Below are 19,259 nucleotides of genomic sequence, written 5' to 3'. Positions count from 1 at the left end.
TGCAGCCGTTTCATACATATTTATTTAATATCCTCACTTATGGTCTGATTTGCCTCTGTCAGTCATAGAGAGGTACTAATACTAATTTCAGTCTGTTTCATTGCAGGCTAGAAACTCCTTACAGGAGCTTTAAATATTTGATTATTATAACATTCTTAAATTATCTGCTCTAGCATTAAAAAATCTAATTTTTATAGTTTCAGTTCATTTTATGATAGTATTTCTACTTTTACTTGGTATAAGTTTGAAGGTAAGACTTTCACTTGTAAAGGATAATTAATGATTTAATAATTACACTGATAAGTGTATACTGTTGTATAATTGGAATATGTCATCCAGTTATTCTGTAACAGAAGTGCTTGCTCTTTTTCTGTTTTATAGAATAGCATACTGAACGTCGGTAGGCTTTAGACTGATGGTCAAACAAAAGATGCAACATGTAAGTCTTCAATAGATAATGACCACATCTATTAGCTGCAGACGTACATATGTGGAGCTACTGTTTGCACATAACGTCTCATCCTCATCCTATTCTAATCCAGATTGACTGCTGTGAAGCCATGTCTGTATGAGCAGCATAATGGCAGCTTGTTAAAGAATTAATGTGGAACAGAAGAGCAGCAGAGAGGCCTTAGGGACGATTAGAAGAGAAGGAAAGAGTGGACTCGTCTGTTTTGAGCTCTCATTACAAGGATGCTCATTCATTGGTCACCAGGAGTCTGGCACAGAGAGGACGTCTGTGTGTGTTTGTGTCTTTCTTATCTCATGAGGGTTTGACGCATAAAAACACACAGAGGCACCGAGGGTAGAGGCATGCAAATACAGAGAAACTCAGAGGTGGCTCTGAAACCATCTGATCACAAGACTTGTGTGGTATGAGGACGATTCCCTCCTGGGTGATGTCTTCATTGCTTTGCAGACTGTTCTTACATTTTCCTCCACAAAACTTCTTAAAGCCAAGTCTGATGTAAACAAAACACCCTGACTTCTGTATTCAGATATCACAGTACTGCCCCATAAACTCCATACTGGAAAATGCACCTTACCTTACAAGTGTCTCTACAGTCCCAGTGTCTCTGTGGCCTTCTCTGACTGCAAACATTCACCCTCCTCTTTAAGTGAGGCAGCCAGGATCTCCTCTCTTCCTTCCTTCCCTGTCAAATCCAAGCAGCCAGCCTGCATCTGCACTACCTCCTTCTCACTCATGTTTTTCTCCCTCCTCCCCTTCAAACTCTCTTCTCCTCCTACTGCTACTGATAGCTGGAGGGCTAGCACTCCCCCCTTTCCTCCTCTTACCCATTCCCTCTCTCGTCCTGCCACTCAGTCTCTCCCACAGTCCATCCAGCCCGGGCAGAGCACAGCAGCAGCAGTTGAGTAGTAGCCATTCATCCCCCTTCCTCTCCCACCCACTGCTTGTTTGGAATCACAAGGCTTTTCTGGCAGATTCCCAGCCCCAACAGCAGGATTTCTCTCCCTCCATCAACCCATCTTTTAATCTCTTGTCTCTAACTTTCTAACACAAATCACTCTACAGGTGTAAAACCTGCTGAAGTTTTGTGAAGACAGATGGACCCCAGAAGGAGAGTCTGCAACTGTTGACCTTGCAGAAAAAGTACAATGCAATAAAGACTGTCAGACTAGCTTTTCTCCAAATGTGAAACATTCAAAGACAAGGAATGTAGAAAAGCCTGTTCCCAATAAGGAGTTAAACAAACCAAAGATGTTTCAAAGCTAGGAAAAATGTCCTGCAGCTCTTCTGTGACTGTTTCTGAAACCTGCACAGTAGCTATAACCAGAGGCAGGTAACCCTGTCTTAATGTCAGTCTGAAGTTTTGATTAAAAAAAAAAAGGCTAACAACTCAGTGAGGATTTAAAATTCCAACCATTATTAATGGCAAATGTAGCCATAAAAAGTTTGCTAAAGCTAAAACATTTTGGATTTTGTTTCCACATTTTGCTCATTGTGAGAAAACAGCTTACCTTTTATGGTTTATTTTATAAATCATGGCAGTAATCATGCTATTTATTTTGTATATGCTAAAAAACAAAAGGTTCAAGATAAATATTGATCCAGTAAATTGTTGTCTGGAATATTTATTATTATTTCATATTTTGATAGTACAATTTCATGTGGCAAGATCAACCAAAGTACTGGCTTTCATTTACATATGAACATGGCTCTACATTTTAACATAGTAGGTGGCAGAGGAGAACAACAACAAGCTCAGCTGCAGTAAAAATGTCTTCACAGGTGTGTATTATTTTCACTGCTCCAGAGGATGACATGAATCCAACTTTCAAAACATGTGCTGCAAGTCTTCTGAGAGGAGGAAAAGAGTCCTCAAGTTTTAATAGAACAAATCTTATTACAGAAACACAGAGTGATAGCTGCAGCTAACATTAGCACCTGAAAAAAAGGTGATATGAAAAAGGCCAGAAGTTTCCTAGATACCACCTAAAGGCTGAATGAATCCCTGAACTTCCACCACTCGATGACCAACCTTTTATAAAGGAGCATTTGGAACCAAGGTTCAAGCGTCCTGAGTTGCCTGTACTTAACAGACGTTTCCCTACCTGCCCTGTTTAATGTGATCTCTACACACTCACAGTCTGATCCACAACAACGTTAAGGATTTAAGTCATACCACGGACATATGGACTCCTTACTATAGTCCAGTGAGTTAGTATGTTTAGTTTGACAGCTCAGTGGCTTAATGGAGACTTCAACATGACTTTCATTTTGTTTTGAGGGATGCACTTCACTTGTTGAAAACTATCTGTGTTGTATTTGTTAGCATATCAGATTTGACCTATGGTGTCAGTTTCATTTCTCTTTAGTAGACTGACAGTCTGATTTGATACTTTGTCAAATCATTACATCGAAGTTCTTAGGTGAGATGATCTATGGTTACAACTGGTGAGTATAGAACAAGTATATATTCATCTTCACTCACTACACTGAAGCCTTTCTTACCTTAAGGTTTGGAATAGCTACACATTACAAACTTCTTTTTTTAACAGCAATATGAAAACAATGTTTTCAATCTCATCGGTATGATTAGCCAGGAGCAGGTAATTAACATTTCTAAACTTAATCCTGCTCAAAAGTATAGTTTTATGATCAATTAGCAGGAATAAAGGGTTGGCAGCCATGTATTAAAACGTTAAAATCATTCATAAATCAGCGTATTGTCACACTTACTCAACTATTTTTATTCTGGTAGTAATAATAATAACACTTAGGTGATATGTTGGACTCTGCTTCATGCTAACAGGTTCTTGGAGGAACATATTACACTCATTGTGTTACCATGGTTTGAATTATGTCAACAAGCAACACTTGAAATAGCTCTTGTTAATTTGACCGTCTGTGTTAGTTCCTGTTATAAAGATGACTCCGTTAGGAACAATAATTCAATCCTATAATTAACACTGACTGAGCCTTCTTGTCAGAATAACACAATCCTTTTTCCACTGTAGTAGTAACATGAGGGGACCTGTAATTAAAAAAACGTCTTTTGCTTTCTATTAAAATGCACACAGAGAGATTTGAGGGAGCTGCATGGTTTACTCTATTGTGAGAGCAACTCCAGCTCCTGAATCTCAGCTCGTTCACTTTCTAAAACGACCCCTGGGCAGGTCGATACTCAGAGGCAGGTGTTGTAGTGAAAACTGCGTCCCCTGACAGTTATCTGTGTGTTTGTAATGTGGGTGGAGCCCTGCAGGTTTATGTGAAGGAGGTTTTCATTGGCCTCTTGGCTTGCTTTGTAAGAGTATGTGTTTGAGTGCAATATACTTTGTTTTTAGCATTTATTGTGTGTTGTGCATGTGCGTTTGTTTCCGTGCCTGCGTCCATGTCTGACCATATGTTGTCTGTTTGCACCAGTATACATTTACTGTAGTCTTCATGGCTGGGAGGCAGACCACTCTAGAGAGCTGAGAGTGTGTTTATTGACTTTTTTTTACATCTTGCTTCAAGGCACTGCTGGTGCTGCTCTGTGCACACTCAATCTTTCCTTTTCCTCCTCTCTCTTTGAGCTTTTAACCCTCTTCCTAGAAACCTAAAAACAGCAAATCTTTTTTTGTCAGTTCATAACAATCCCCTAAAAAATTAATAATAACAAATGTAGATGTAATACTTCTGCAAACCTTAACAATGTCACTCAAAAATGTATTCTCATAAGAAAAACAACAACACTCAGCTCTACTTATCCATCATCCCAGCTGCAGCCAAATGTCCACTCTCCTTTCAAACTGTACAGAATCAATGGTGGCTTACAGACTCATTATGAACCATAAAAGGCCATTCAAACACCATCAAATTAAATCAATGGGTTAAACTATTTCAATCAAGATTTTCTCAACGCTGCTGCCAAATACGGAAGTGGGACCATCTGAGCTCATATTCAGAGGATACAAAAGAGAAATCCACGGGACGACTGCAACTCCTGTCGTTCAGACATAGTAGACCTCTATCAGCTACCATGCCGTGCTCTGTCTCCTCTTCCTCTCTTGGCAGCAACACTGTACACTCATTTATGACGACTTCCTGTCTCAGTAAGGAGTAAATCTCACCAAAAAGAGAGACATCCTATTGGCCAAATTTTCTCTCAGTGTGAAGCGACATCTCCCGTTCTCACTTACACAGAAAGTGCCACAGCTTGGCTCAAGTGGAGAATATTTTTTGCTCTGCTATAGCGATGCTTGATGGGACAACTGAGGTTTATAAAAGGCTTTTGTGTGCTCTGGAGACGGGGATTGTCAGAGCAAAGTATTTGCATTTGCAAGCTATACAGCTGACAGTCAGCAGCTTTAGTTGGTGGAAATCTTTTTCCATGCAGCAACAGTGACACTATCCATCTCCCAAACACACACATTTTATTTAGCAAATTACAACTAATGTTTATTATAACTTACATACTAATTTCAAAATACTGAATTTCCAGTTAGGATGAAACAATGTGCACATAAAACTTGCAAAGATTATAAATGATTAAATGTGTTATCCAATTTGCTGATTATTTCAGGCAACATTGGAGTCCATTGCTAACGGTTAAGACCTCTCTTGTTCGAGTTTTGATAATTTAGCATTTTAAATGTCATGTTAAAAATCAGAGCTCTTCTGAGATTGCTTGCATGCATACATCCCAAGTCCCTGCATATACAGGGATTTTTTTTCAGTTGCCATTACCCTTTCCTGTCCTCTCCATATTGCAGTTTCTCTCGGGGATTCATAATTGCACCTAGCATAATAACACTACACGTCACTTGCATGCTGTCATAGGCGTTGTATTTTGCTCACTTGTTTGTTTTCACTGGATAGTAATATCAAATTAATTTGAACTTGCAAGTCTCTACAGTGTTGGATAGACAAGGAAAATTAGAAGAGGACAGGGATGTTGGCCTGGCTCTAAAAGGACACAAAGAGGAAAAGAGCTGAAGCATAGCTGGATGATGACACCTGAAGAAACCCTGAGGCCTGTATAAGTTTAGAATGTATTATAATGATTTACTAATACTGGCTGGCTGCACAATACACACACCAACAAGTGAATAAGGGGAGCACTTATTTTCAGTCCCCTTAAAGCTCTGCATACAGTGCATACAAATGCAATGCACAAATTGTAATTGTTAAGATAAGGCTAATCAACCTTCACGGTTGACCTACAGTGAGAAGACCTCGTTTAAAATCTATTTGACATTTCTTACACGTCTGATAACCAACATTAAAGAACCGTGTTCAAAGAAGGAGAAAAACAATCTGAGATATTTTACACTGAGTCACAGGAGCCGGAGGAGAAGAGACTAGCCTTCTGTTGGTAACAGTGACTGACAGCTCCACTGAGTCAGGACAAGAATATGAGCAGGCAATGAAAGAGAAAGTTTGCACCTCACTGCAAGGTGCACTTACAAGTTCCCGTGAGACATTAGACTACAAAACACATGAAAAAAAAATTTACTTTGAAAAATGATGCACAATGCCAGACAAAGAACAAACATTCAGGCCATTGAAACAATTGTCATGCATGCAAAGTTTGCTAAGACAAGTAAGGCACAGCCGACCCTGGAGCAGAGATCAGCTGTGAGAAAGTGGAATAAAATAAAACAGAGCAGAATAGATTTAACACACCTGCTTCAGCAGCCCAAAGTGAATCAGTCCATCTGGATACTTTTGTCAGATTTTCCAGATGGCCAGTTAAGGAATGTTGGAGAGGTAATCTTTTCTTTGACCTGCATTCATTTTAATCAGCTGAGAAAGTGGTCGCAGGAGCTCTTGGAACTCACTCAGCATCAATTACGTAACCAATTAATGTCTGTTATCATTTCTGGAGTTTCTCAAAGTATTAACACAAACAGACAGTAACAGCTCAACTGCAATACATCTCATTAAACAGTAGAGTTAGGTGAAGGGCCAAGGCTTTCCAATTATTAATGTCAGCCTGTCAAGCAATGATGGCTCATGAACACTTTTGGCAGGTGGATGTTGGGGGTGGTGTTATGCGAACTCTATGATTTATATCTGCACAGCTACAGTATTCCCCTGCATAACAAAGCTTTTAAACTGCATATTTACCCACCCGATGTCTGTTAAAGTGTCCCAGAGGAGCAGCACAGATGCAAATGTTTAACTGTATGCTGTGTAGGACAATTGTGCTGTTCAGGCCTCTCTGTGGAATGAGCCTCGTTTTACTGTTTTCCATGCAGTTAGTTATGGTGCACAGAAAAGTTTCAGGGGTTTGTTGTTGGTGCTTATTTCTGTCAGCTTGAATGTTGGGACCTGGATGGTAATAGAAAAGTTGCTTTGTTTGGAAATCCAAACAAAGAAAAAAGAAAGTAATGATGAGACTCAGCACTGTAATCTTTATTTTGAACTTTGCTGTATCCAATTATATCCAATTGTACTGTTTGGAATGGTGTTGTATAGTATCATATTGTAAAGTCAAAAATGAGCACGAGTCATTTTAACACAGCTAGACATGGGACCACAGAGTCTGCGTGCCAATGTTAACGAAAAGGCTAGGCTAGTGCTAGCAAAGCTAGCAGCACTAGCCTTTTGTCCTTCCTGTGTGTTACCGTTGTGTTTGTTGTGCACATTCAATCGTATAGTCGATTTAATGTGCATCCCTATGTCACACCATATTGTATTATACTTTATTGTAACAAACCATATCATATTGTAAAGATTCATACCTCATCTTATCGTATTGGGACGTATGGTACTGTATTGCGTTGTATCATCAGTATATTAACGTATTGTACTTGGTATTGTACTCTTCCAGAGTCCCCAGTGGATGATTACTGTGAAGTTTAAATTCATGGGTGTCATGTCTCGTTTGCACCTTTTACTTCAGTCTTGTCTGTCATGTTTGTCGGTCCGCTTTTATTTTGTAGTCATGTCTCTCCTCCCGTTTCAGGCAACTTCCAGTCCGGTCCTAGTGTTTCTCGCCGTTGTGATTGTCGTCCCCGCCCCTCATTGTTTCCACCTGTGCCCCATTACCTCCTGTTTATAAGTTTGCGTCTTTCCCTGTCCTGTGCCAGATCGTCTTGTCTGTCGTGAATGTGCCTCCAGTCATTGTCTCCAGAGCCAAGTCTGATTATTTTGTTTTTTCTTCAGGTCGAGTTTGAGTTTTTCCTTTTGTCACTTTGTTGTAGTTTTCCAGCCCGCTGCTGTGATTTTTTTGTAAGTACTTTGTTCTATTTCATACTCAAATAAAGAGCCTTTCGTTGCAAACCTAAAGAGTCGTGCGTTTGGGTCCTTAGTGCCAATCCTTGTCAATGGGCCCCTCAGAACTTATCTCAACACTAATTTGATCTTCTGGCTTTCATGAAGTTTCTCAATCTGGTTAGTACCTTACTTTGTTGAGTATGATTGACACTGAATAAACACAAACTAAGGACACTCCAAACAACCTTAGCTATACTTAATTTGTACCATTACCTAGCAAATATTAGCACGCTAATACACTAAATTAAGATGCAGAATACAAAAGACATTGCAGTTGCTTAACATCAGTATAATGCCCAAATGCCAACAGTGTACAGGTACAGTATCATAGACCCAATAACATGGTTACATATCTGTTTTACAGCTATAGCTAACGCAGTAGGGAAAACGGAGCAGGACAAATGTGGAAGTATTGTCCAGCCCATGTTACAGGATGTAACAAAGAACTAGTATAACACAGAAGGAGTTAAATGCTTGTATTTTATATCAAGGCCTTTAAAGTAATCTAACACATCTTGACTTATATCATAAAGAAAACAGTAAAAAACGTAGACAAAGTGAAAGATTAGCCCCAATACAAGCCTGCTTACACAGCTGCCAGTGCTGTATGAGTTTGTGTGTTCATGATAATAGGGTATTACTGTGTGATAATAACAGGAGATGCAGAAGCTGCAGCTAATGGCAGCTCTCAGGCCTGGAGCCAGCCCCATTAAGCAGCAGTAATGATGCAAAGAGCACACTACCCAAGGACAGGAAGCCCAGAGAACCAACCTGAAGGGCACTTATCAGAGCACAAGTACACAGAGGAGTGGGTGCAGGGGAATCCATCCATCGGCACGTATAGGGTATAAGGAGTTTGTTGACAGCAGTGTTTTCCTCCTGGTAATAATGTTGCTGTGGATAAATAATGTAATATTTTCTCAATAACCCGATGCCCCCACAAATACTACTCCTCTGCCTTTTTCCAATCATCTCTAAAATTTACAATATTTTGACTTCAAACACAAAACAGAGACACTTTTTATTTCCACTTATAAGGTCAGTCATGAAACCAGAAAAATTGTCTAAATTAATAATCTCCCCCGTGCTTGCTTTTCCTTTTCCCCAAGGAGCTGCTGCCACATGCTTTTTGGAGCATAATGATGTGAGCTGGGCTCTGCACCCCCAATGATGGAGGGGGGTTGTAGACGGATGGTGAAGGAAAAGTCCAGAGGAAAGACGGAGGAACAAAGGAGGACACGTGGGGCCCAGTGACAAAAGAGTAACAGAGATAACGGCACTGCTTGAAAGGGAGAAAAAGGGGCTCAAGGTGAAAGAGAAGACAAGATAAGAAAAAGAGAGGAAGAAGGGCCAGGAGTGGCCCAACAAAGAATGATGAAATATTTAGACACAAAGAGAAAGACAGACAGAGAGGAGGAGCAGAGGAGGCTCCTACCAGACAGAGATTAACTCCCCTCTGCCGGACCACCTGCCTGTAGCACACACACACTGAAACACACACACACACACACACACACACACACACACACACACACACACACACACACACACACACACACACACACACACACATGCACGCACGCATGCATGCACGCACACACACACACGCATGCATGCACGCACTCACACACACATATTAGCCAACGTAAACTGTCTGAAGATAGAAAAGGATATTTTCAATAATGGACTTGTACTTATGGGATTGTACAATAACTAGAACTGCGGCATCAGAATGATTGAACATCACAATCTATTATAACATCTCACAATCCAAGAACCACAAGCTATTTCTATTAATACAAAATATCCTGACAGTAATACTCTCCTGTCTGCTTTACTCTGATGGTTTTAAATCCTAATTTGAAAAAAACAGGGAAACTGCAGACATAAATCCAGATTAAATCAGTTTCCAATATTTGAATTGTAGGAATGCAATTCAGTCAAAAAGGGCCATACACCTGGTGTATATATTTAGGATATTATATTAATGGTTGTTTAATGCGTGCTCAAGAAAAAATATTTTCAAGAAGATTAAAAATATGGAGACAAGTGTATCGTTGTAATATTGTTTCACTTTTGCACTAAAATACAAAGAAAAGGACAAAAGCCAAAGGATGAAATCTTGGCTGAGACGATGGAAACATATTATTGAGTATTTTGAAGCACAGTTGGGAACAATTTGGTATTGAAAATCTGATGCTAAAATCTGTCGAAGACATTTCCTGGCTAGCTTGCTTTCTTGACTTTGGTGAGATTTTGTAAGCTATTTCATCTCTTTCCCTCTAACTCTACAGGATATCACTGTCTTTGGGAAGACTTGGATCCTGGATCCTGTCTGTAAATATATGTAGGGGGTCTGAAGGAACATGTTTTTGTATCAAATCTTAGATGAAAAGTTATTTGTTGATTTTGGGGTGAAGGAAAACGTTTTTTGATTTGGTATAAAAGCTGTAATACTTAAAAATAACAACAGTCATTTTTTATTGTGGCAATTATGAAGAGACAACTTGAATGTAATGTTTGTTTCTGTTCATGGTGGAGAGCTGTTAGAGCCTGGGGTAATTACAATAGTGTTTCAGGAGAAAGCTTGTACCAAACCAACACTAAACAAAGTTTGTGATCTATGTCATGGTACACACATCTCATCAGCACTTAAATAAAACCCCTCTGGCGTTGGTCCAAATTGAGAAAGCTAAATGGCACTGAGCCATGTCCTAGTAGCAAGAGATGAAGGAGCACTTTCATCAGATTATTGAAATCCATCATTTCAAGTCAAGACCACAGAAACAGCTCTGTGGAATGAATAATCAGTCTGTGAGTTATGATATCTGACCTGTTCGGTTATTACGTCTCAAAACTTCAAGGTGATGGCTTGTGGAACTCGTTTACTTGCAGAAGGTTTGATCATGAAGCTGGCATCAAAATGAGCTCTGGTGAGTCATTACATAGAAATATTTCTAGTACCTTGACGTACATACAGAGTGACAGTATCTTCTAAAGTATTTGTTGTAAGGTGAACCTCCTTTCATCTAAAGTTAATCAAAGGCTAAACCCTGCAGTACACTTGCATAAAATTGCCTTTGGGATGGACTGTATTTGGACATTCAAATGTATGATAAAACAGGCTTATATGAATAAAGGTAGCTTATTTCATTTAGTGACGTCGGTTTCAGGGACCTTCTGTCAAATTGGCTATAAGCTCACTGCTGCAGCATCATAGTTTACTGAGATAACTGAGCAGAACAGAGCCATTATCAGTGTTATTAGCAACACAAGTGGTTTTTATTATGACAAGTCAAACTGATAGCTACGATCATGATAGTGTTGAACAAACACCTATCAAAAGAAAGCTTTATTTGGGGCTAAGGTGTGACTCGAATAAAGGCCTGGCCAGCAATCAGCTTTTCTTCTTCATTAAACCATCAATCAAACATTCACATGTTTGAACACCGAGTCATCCCCAATGATTCAAACCGTCTGATCTTTTCTCAAACAAAGAATTCTGTATAGTAATTGGTCAGTTTTTTCAAATACCACTGAAAGCTCTTCCTTCTTCCAGATTGGACAAGACACAAAGCGTTGAAGTTCAAAGCCTAAGAGGCTCAGTATGATGGGCTATACGCTGAGCTGTGTCGGTGACCACATAACCAGCCTTTTGGTATCTCTATATCTGCTTCAATTTATCGCAGTCTGTCTTGCCCTTTCTTTTCTCTCTCTGTCTTTCTTCCCAAGATTAGAAGGGTGGAAAGCAAGAAAAAGAAAACCAAGATAGCAAATGTAGCCAAGCCAGAGGCCAGACCATCTGCCTGGTTATTCCAGACAGTGAGCATTTGAACCTTGGCAAAAAGAACTAATTCTCTTGGTAAATTTATCTTCTATCAGCGATGTGATACTGCTTGGAAGACAAATATGTGTATAATTACTTTTACATTCAACACAAAATGTTCTTGCAACTATATAGATTGTACAATAGCTAAATATTTTTTATTATATTTTTCACTTACACTATATGTTTGTTTCATGTGGCTCATCTGTAATATGAGCCATGTGCAACACATGTAGTTCGTGGTTTTCATTGTTATGTGCTCCTATGTTTATTCGTAGGTTGTAGTTTGATTTCGCTGGATTGATTTTTATTAATACTGTAGAAGGAGGGAGCAAAATGTTTGCAAAAATGTCCTTAAGGAGACTTTACAGGGGATCATATCAGATCATGTCATATCATATCGTATCGTGCTGTGCCATACCATATCGTATAGTATTGTATTGTATGTAACATATTGTATTGTTTCATATCATATCGCATCATAACATATAGTATCGTTTAATATCGTATCATTTGAACTATGAATGTGTTCCGTAAAGGCATTGAGTTTTTACTGTCTGTTGTCTGCATACACTGATCAGCCATTACATTATGACCTACAAGAGGTGAAGACACTAACATTGATTATCTTGTTACAATGGTACCTGTCAGTGGGTGGGACGTGTTTGGCAGCATATGAACATTTTGCCCTTGACGTTTGTGTGTTGAAAGCAGGAAAAATGGCCGAGTGTAAGTATGTGAGAGAATTCGACAAGGGCCAAACTGTGATGGCTGGACTACTAAGTCAGACCATCTCCAAAACATGCAGCTCTTGTGGTGTGTTCTAGGTCTGCAGTGGTTGGTATCTCCCAAAAGTGGTCAGAGGAAGGCAAACTGGCGAACCAATGATGGGGTCATGGGCAAACAAGGCTCAATGATGAGCATTCGGTTTGTTGAGTATAGGGCTTTGTTACTGCAGACTGGTCAGCAGGCCCATGCTGACCCCTGTCTACAACCCACAGAGCCTACAATGGGCATGTGAGCATCAGAACTGGACCACAGAGCAATGGAAGAAGGTGGCCAAGAGGAACATGGCCACAAGTCCAATTTCCCAGATCTCAATCTTATCAAGCATCTGTGGGATGTATTGGACAACCAACTCTGATCCATGGAGGCCCCACCTCAAAACTTCCAGGACTGAAGTCCATACCTCTTTTTTAGCCCTGATCTGAAGAGAGGGAGCCCTGCACAATATCAGGCAGGTGGTTATGATGTTGTGGCTGATCGGTGATAAAATACAGGATCAGGAGTCAGACTATATTTTGTGTTAAAAGCTTTGAGGTATTTGTGCTCGTAGTCCAAATTTCTACTAACCACTTATCTTTGAAATACTTTGGTTGTATGTAGAGTAACAATATATGTGATAAAAAAACAGGCTGGGCATTGACAACAATTCAGCTATATCTTAATCTCTTTCATAAGCTAGCTACATGCGACGGCAGAGAACCTGATCCAAGGCTATCAAATCTATTCTCATGTCTCAAATTGCTGGTTAACGATATTTGAGGACAAAAGTCTTGTCCTGTCCACTATCAATTTTCTTGACCTTCCTTTTTGAAAGCTACACCGGAAGGCTGGAAACATTAGCTGTCGCTCCCGGAGGTTATGGGGGATGGGACCTGAGGTTGATGCAACTGTAAGCACTTATTTACCTCAGATACAGCATACTATGGTGACGTTTTGGCATAACTTCATCGGGTGTCCAGCTTTATAAGCATTCCAGCATTCCTCCGTGGAGTGTGAATAGATCAATTAAAGTGACTTAAAGTAAAATATTATATTATTAAAATAAATTCATGGTGTTTCTGCTTCCTCTCTTTAAATATGTCTTGAGTTATTTTGGACATTTTTACCCAACAGTGCTACACAAAAAGTCAGGGAGTCACCGGAAACTTTAGCAACCAGTACTGCATGACTTTGGTTACACAACACATTTTTCCAGTATTATTGAGATATTTTGCTCAGGACCAAAGAATTGGGAAGATTAACTGAGTCACAGAAGTCACAGAGATCTGATACCAGTGATGAAAAGCTATTACAGAGCTCTTTGTCTGATAGAGTTACCCAGGGCGAAGAGATAGCTGATGTCCTTGTACAGAAACCTTAGACACGTCAATATCATATTTGTGAATGGGGTCAGCCCTCTGTAATCTCTTTATGGTCACTCACATTTTAATGGACTAGTAGATTCACATTGAGGGTGGGTGTATGGAATAAGTACAGGTTGTGTGAAAAATGGAAATGTTCAACCCCAGAAAAAACAACATATTAAATTTACTGGCCTCTGTGTTCATCATTTAATCATTAGGACAGGGTGAGTTGTGATTTGTTGATTCTGAAAAATACATTGATTCACTTAGATGAAAAAAAAAAGTAAAAATAAAGAGAGATTAGCACGAAAGATCTGATATCTAAGGCTACTATACTTATAGAGACAAATGGGCCAAAAATATCCTCCTCTTTGTTCTTAAATACAATGAAAGGTAAGCATATCACTGTGCATTACTATAGGCAGGACACAAATTAGGTCCGATCTGTGGGAGACAAACAGATTGTCTGCATAAGGTGGGGGCTGGGAAACTCCAGATGTTCCTGTTTATTCAGAGCAGGGATCAGGAGGAAAAGACTCCTAATGGGTTTTTCTACTAAAGACAGCAGGTTCAACTGCAACTACTATAATGCTGCTACTTCAGGCAAATAAGACACCATTAGAAATAAAGCCAGCGGAGATGGTGTATGCACTGTCTAACCCAGTCTCTCAAACATGTGTTTCCTCCTTTCTCATGCAGCATATATTGTATAACATATTGACTGGGGGTCTGGGTACAATGACCATGTTTTTACACCTTGTTGCTGTCAAATGAGGGCTAAGCCAGCTATCACCTGCAGGGATGTGCGCATTTAGCTGACTAAATGTTAAAACATTGTCATCTTCGCATGTCGGTACCAGAATTTACGAGTCGGATTATTAGTATTTGGTGGTAGGCATGAAATGCAGGTCTTTTGTTCTTTCTAAGCAAAGGACAATAGAGTCTGTGGGTAAATGATGCCAAATTGGTATCTTCAGTATGACCAAGGTTACCAGAGCTAGCACCACCAGTCTTCAGTCCTCCCTGCAGGTTAACTCCAACATTGTTACGCATTGTAGAAAGTGTTGAGTGAACCGGACAGAGCCTGCAACTTTATCTCCATTTCTAAATCAAAATACTTCCATCATCTGAATAGTAGGAACATTATAGCATTATGGCATTTGCAAGTAACTGAAACTACAGTTCTGGCTAGGCAGGTGGCTGCGCTATAACTTAGACACAACATACGACTAGTATTTCAGACATGCAATTATAAAAATATCAATTCATTTAACTAACTAGTAACTCCGGTGCTGACAAGCGAAGATGATGATGTTTAATGGTCTCCTGAACTAAATGCGCAAATCCCTGGTTAAAACCACAATACACACTCCAGTGCATCTGGGACAAATTCTTCAGTGTCTCTTCAAACATTGTGTTTTACAGCTTTCTGTTTTATCAATGAGAGAATTCAATAAAAGACATGTCTACTTTTCCCTAAGCACACAAATAGAGAGGGGGAGACAGAGACAGACAGTGGTACTCCCCTTTTATCCGCTTGTGAGCTTGTCAAGCCATATTTGAAATGACAGTATTCCCATATGTGTGTGAAGGTTAATGTGTTGTGAATTTGACCTACATTCCAGAGGATCTCTCTGTTGATGAGATCACAAAGGGAAAAATGTACCATAAAGTACAACTCTAATGCTTACAGTCATCCTACATCCAAATTCCTCCCCACGTTTGTTATAAATTTTCCATTGTACCATAAGGCCACTGCATTCACATACAGGACAGTGTTTGGTAATAAGTAACATGCTGGATATATTTTATGGTCGCTCATGCACATCTTTCCAGTCTGTTTCATTGATCTCTTTATTGCCAGCCAGTCGATTTGACTCCCACAGCAAAGTACACCAATGTGCCCCAGTTTAGAAGCCAGCTGTAAAATACAGACCTCATTTCCACGTCCTCTTCTGGGACAAATATTTAAATTTGGCTCTCATTCCATCGGGAATTCTTTATTGGCACCATCTACTCCCTGCTGGGTCTGCGCACTTCAAGAGTCACAGTTTAGCCTACTGTATAATCTGCACCATCCTCATTCCCGTGTATCCTGCTTCTTGGATTATTAGAGAATTTTGGATTAACTGGGCAGCAATGTTTTCAAACAGATCAAAGAAACTGAAGCTATTAAGAAGCAATCTGTGGGGATACATCTTTATCGCTGATCTGTATGACACACAGTTCTTGCCCTCTGACAACTTGTCTAGGTCATAAATTTGGCTGGGAGCTGTTTCAAAGGAAAACCAAGTTTTAAAAACACGTTCTATAGAATCCACTGATTATCTGCTGAACTGATCAGGGCTGGCACTGTGAAAAAACGTAGAGTGAGGTAAGGTCTCTGAAAGAAAGTGTAAAAAGACCAAATATTTTCAGAAATACCGTGGCAAAGAGGGAGCTGAGCTTGAAGTCAAAGCTTTTGGTTTAGAGGTTGATTTACGTTTCAACCCTCAGCTGCGGACAATTATTTTGGGAAGTGACCAAAAGAATGAGACTAATTTATGGTATGTCAAAAGTTTGGGTCAGCTGGCCGTTATGCCAGGCTCCTGAAAGCACCTGTGTAAAATAGCAGGCAGAGTCTGAAAGCACCATGGTAACACACTGTGTGATGTGGATAACTGAAATACACACTTATACAACTATCTGCCACAACATTATGCCCACCTGTGCAGTCAAATACAATCCAATACAACAGCTTTACCACCAATTCTATGTTCATGAAGCTTCTACATTATTAGCTTTCATTGTCATGAAAGTTGAGGATTTTATCTAACACAAAGTCAGACTCTCCGACTTCAACTTCCCTGTGTGGGAGTATTAAGAGGAAACTTTATTGACAGTGGTCAAAGCTTTCTCTTGGTTCAAAGCATTCAATGTGAGCACTTAGGTTGTGCCTGACAGTCGGACCCAACGGCATGAGCACATCAATTGTGAGCTTAGGTTGTGCATGGTTATCCATTCACTCGTACAGTGTGAGTTAACTTTCTACCAAGACATTTAGAAATTGTGCAGTGTGTGCTTGGTCTCAGAGATGGGGCGAGGAGCTCAGACGTCCAGAGGGACCTTGGAGTAGAGACGCCACTCCTTCACATCTAAAGAAGCCAGTGGAAGGAGGTCTGGGTATGAGGATGATAAGGATGATAAAGAGGCCCCTGGGTGCCTCCCTTTGGAGGTTTTCCGGTCATGTCCAGCTGGGAGGAGACCCAAGGGTAAACCAAGAGCAACTGGATAGATTATATATCCCATCTGGTCTGGGAATGCTTCAGAATCCCCCCAGGAGGAGATGGAAACGCTGCTGGTTGACTTGCTTCACCTGCTGCAACAGGGACCCGAATCCGGATAAGCAGAAGATGGATGGATGGAAATCTCAAACAGCCCTTGATGCAGTCGATTGGTCTCTCAACTCTCTCTTTCTGCAAGTTAACCTCTTTTTGTGATGCTAATTTTTAAAGTAGCATCAAGTCACCGGGAGACTAAGTAACAGTAGACTTAAGATAAAGATTAACATTAAAGCCTCTTGTCCTTTCTTTTAATGACACAAGAACCTGCTTTACTTTTTTCACGCCTTTCTTTTCTGCTATTCTCAGCACCTTTCTTCTCCAAACCACAACAGTTTATTTTTCCCCTGACGAGGTGGAATAAGGTCTTTTAGCCTGTATTACCCTAAGCTCAGGAATTCACAGCTCCCATTCTTCAGTGTCAGGTGCATTCCCAAACGAGGCCCACTGTGCTGTAGTCCTTACATTGTGTGACCGTCACCGTGACTTGCAGTAAAATGACTACAATTAAGTGTTTAAGTTTACACAGTACTGTCTTTCTGGCGGTCTACCAAACCGGTCTATTAGAGCTTAAGAGCACCAAAATGATGTCGGAGGATTTCTTTTTTTTTGTTTTATGCCTGTAAATGTAATTACAGATATTGTCAATGTACTATTTTGTCTACAATTGCATTAAAGGAGATGTGTTAGCTTAATCTCTAGATATTTAAAGAGTCAAACAAGTTCTGAAAGCTGATGTGATAGCAAAAAGCTGCATGACACATTAAGCCGATACAGAACAACGTCTATGAGTATCTCTTCTATCTTCCATAGTCATATGGCACAAGTTTATGGTATTTCATTCCTGGTTTGGGCCAACCCCTATTATAAGAAAAACATCATCAATGTATCTTTGGCTAAATCTCGTCTCCACCAGGGACACATTGAACCAAAGCAAGCTCAAAACTGCAATAAACCCAGGATGGGGTGTTGATTCTCAGTGGGATCTGAAGCACTCTGATTACAGTCTGTCCTTGAGTTGAACTCTTTTGTGTTGCACAACTTTCAACTTCAGATTTTAACAATCTACATTTAAATTCAGCATTAATTTGAGAAAGATTTTGGTGATTTTCATCAGGTACATTTTGTACAGATCTAGCTGTTTTCACATTGTTCACTTTGTTGTATTGTAATGACTGTTCACATTCACACTTAAGTCATCAGCAATGTGTCGATCTGAGCTGAATCTTCCTCAGGAAACATTTATGTACGCCCTCCTTTCCTCTGTGTTTATGGCACGTGTTACTTTCCCTCTCTTCTACTCCATCTCTTACCACCAACCATCCACATAAATAAACGACCTGACTCATCAGCAGAGACCCAGTAAACCCTCTCAGCAGCAGTCAGCAACAAGGGTGAAGAAGCGAGGGGTTGGAATGCAGACACAGCTGCCTCTCAGCTGGTGAATATGTGCTGCATACAATAACACTCAGAGAAAATGCATTCAGGAAAACATAAAGCTACATAAAGCAAACCTTCTTATTGAGAAGTCAACAAAAGAATAGAATGTTCAGTTGCAGGGTGATAGTTACCTCAAGTATGGTAATTGAGCTTTAAGAAATCCGAATAAATGCCTTATTCATCAACATGTTTTAATTAAGTCACAGAATCAGTGTATTCAAGAATGGCAGTGAGCAGAATCACGAGTGTTAATAATTTTGCAAGCAGCAGAGAAGAGTTCATGGTTGACATGACTGGAGTGGTATGAATTCTAATGACCATAATTTCTAAAGGCTCTTTGTTTTATCGTCTCTGTTAGACTGTAGCTGTTTAGACACACAGACATACCAGCTGAGTTACCATAGTGACAGTAATGGAAATCCAGAAAGTTGGAATCAGGAAAAGCATCTACAGAAAAAGGCTTGAATGTCATTTATTCAGAAGTTTTAACATTGTGATGACAGAACTCTGAGGGAGGAATCCTCAACATTTTGTGAAATGAACTCCACCACAAAGCCCACCGGTGCTGCACCCAGAGGAGGTGTTTTTGGGATGTGCTGCACCTGGCTCACAGTTTGATTTAAGATCATTAAAATCCCAGATCTATTCTTTATAATGATACTTCTTTAGAATTTTCATTAGGTATCAAACGATTATGGGACTGGCCAATTATTAGGGGCTGATATTCGTCATTTGGCAGATTATTTGTGTCAGTGTTTTATTTTACTGATCGCGGATTAAATTAACTAATGGAACAGTGCGCCACTTCGTCTCATCTG

At 39.9% G+C, this 19,259-nt stretch overlaps 1 protein-coding gene across 5 annotated transcripts in view; it reads right to left on the bottom strand.

The window, feature by feature from the left end:
* The window catches only part of coro2ba (coronin, actin binding protein, 2Ba), a 57,760-nt gene that overhangs the window by 23,639 nt on the left and 14,862 nt on the right, over positions 1–19,259 (bottom strand). Inside the window, exon 1 of one of the 5 annotated variants that reach the window (XM_034680008.1) lies at positions 1,047–1,249. The exons of the other annotated variants lie outside the window; for them this stretch is intronic. The gene's annotated coding sequence lies outside the window, so the exon portion shown is untranslated. Of the gene's footprint in view, positions 1–1,046; positions 1,250–19,259 lie in introns of those variants that run through there. 5 annotated transcript variants of the gene reach the window in all.

The sequence above is a fragment of the Notolabrus celidotus genome, chromosome 3, assembly GCF_009762535.1.
Source record: "Notolabrus celidotus isolate fNotCel1 chromosome 3, fNotCel1.pri, whole genome shotgun sequence".
In the NCBI taxonomy this organism is placed as follows: domain Eukaryota; kingdom Metazoa; phylum Chordata; class Actinopteri; order Labriformes; family Labridae; genus Notolabrus; species Notolabrus celidotus.
This window is presented reverse-complemented; position numbering and strand designations above follow the sequence as displayed.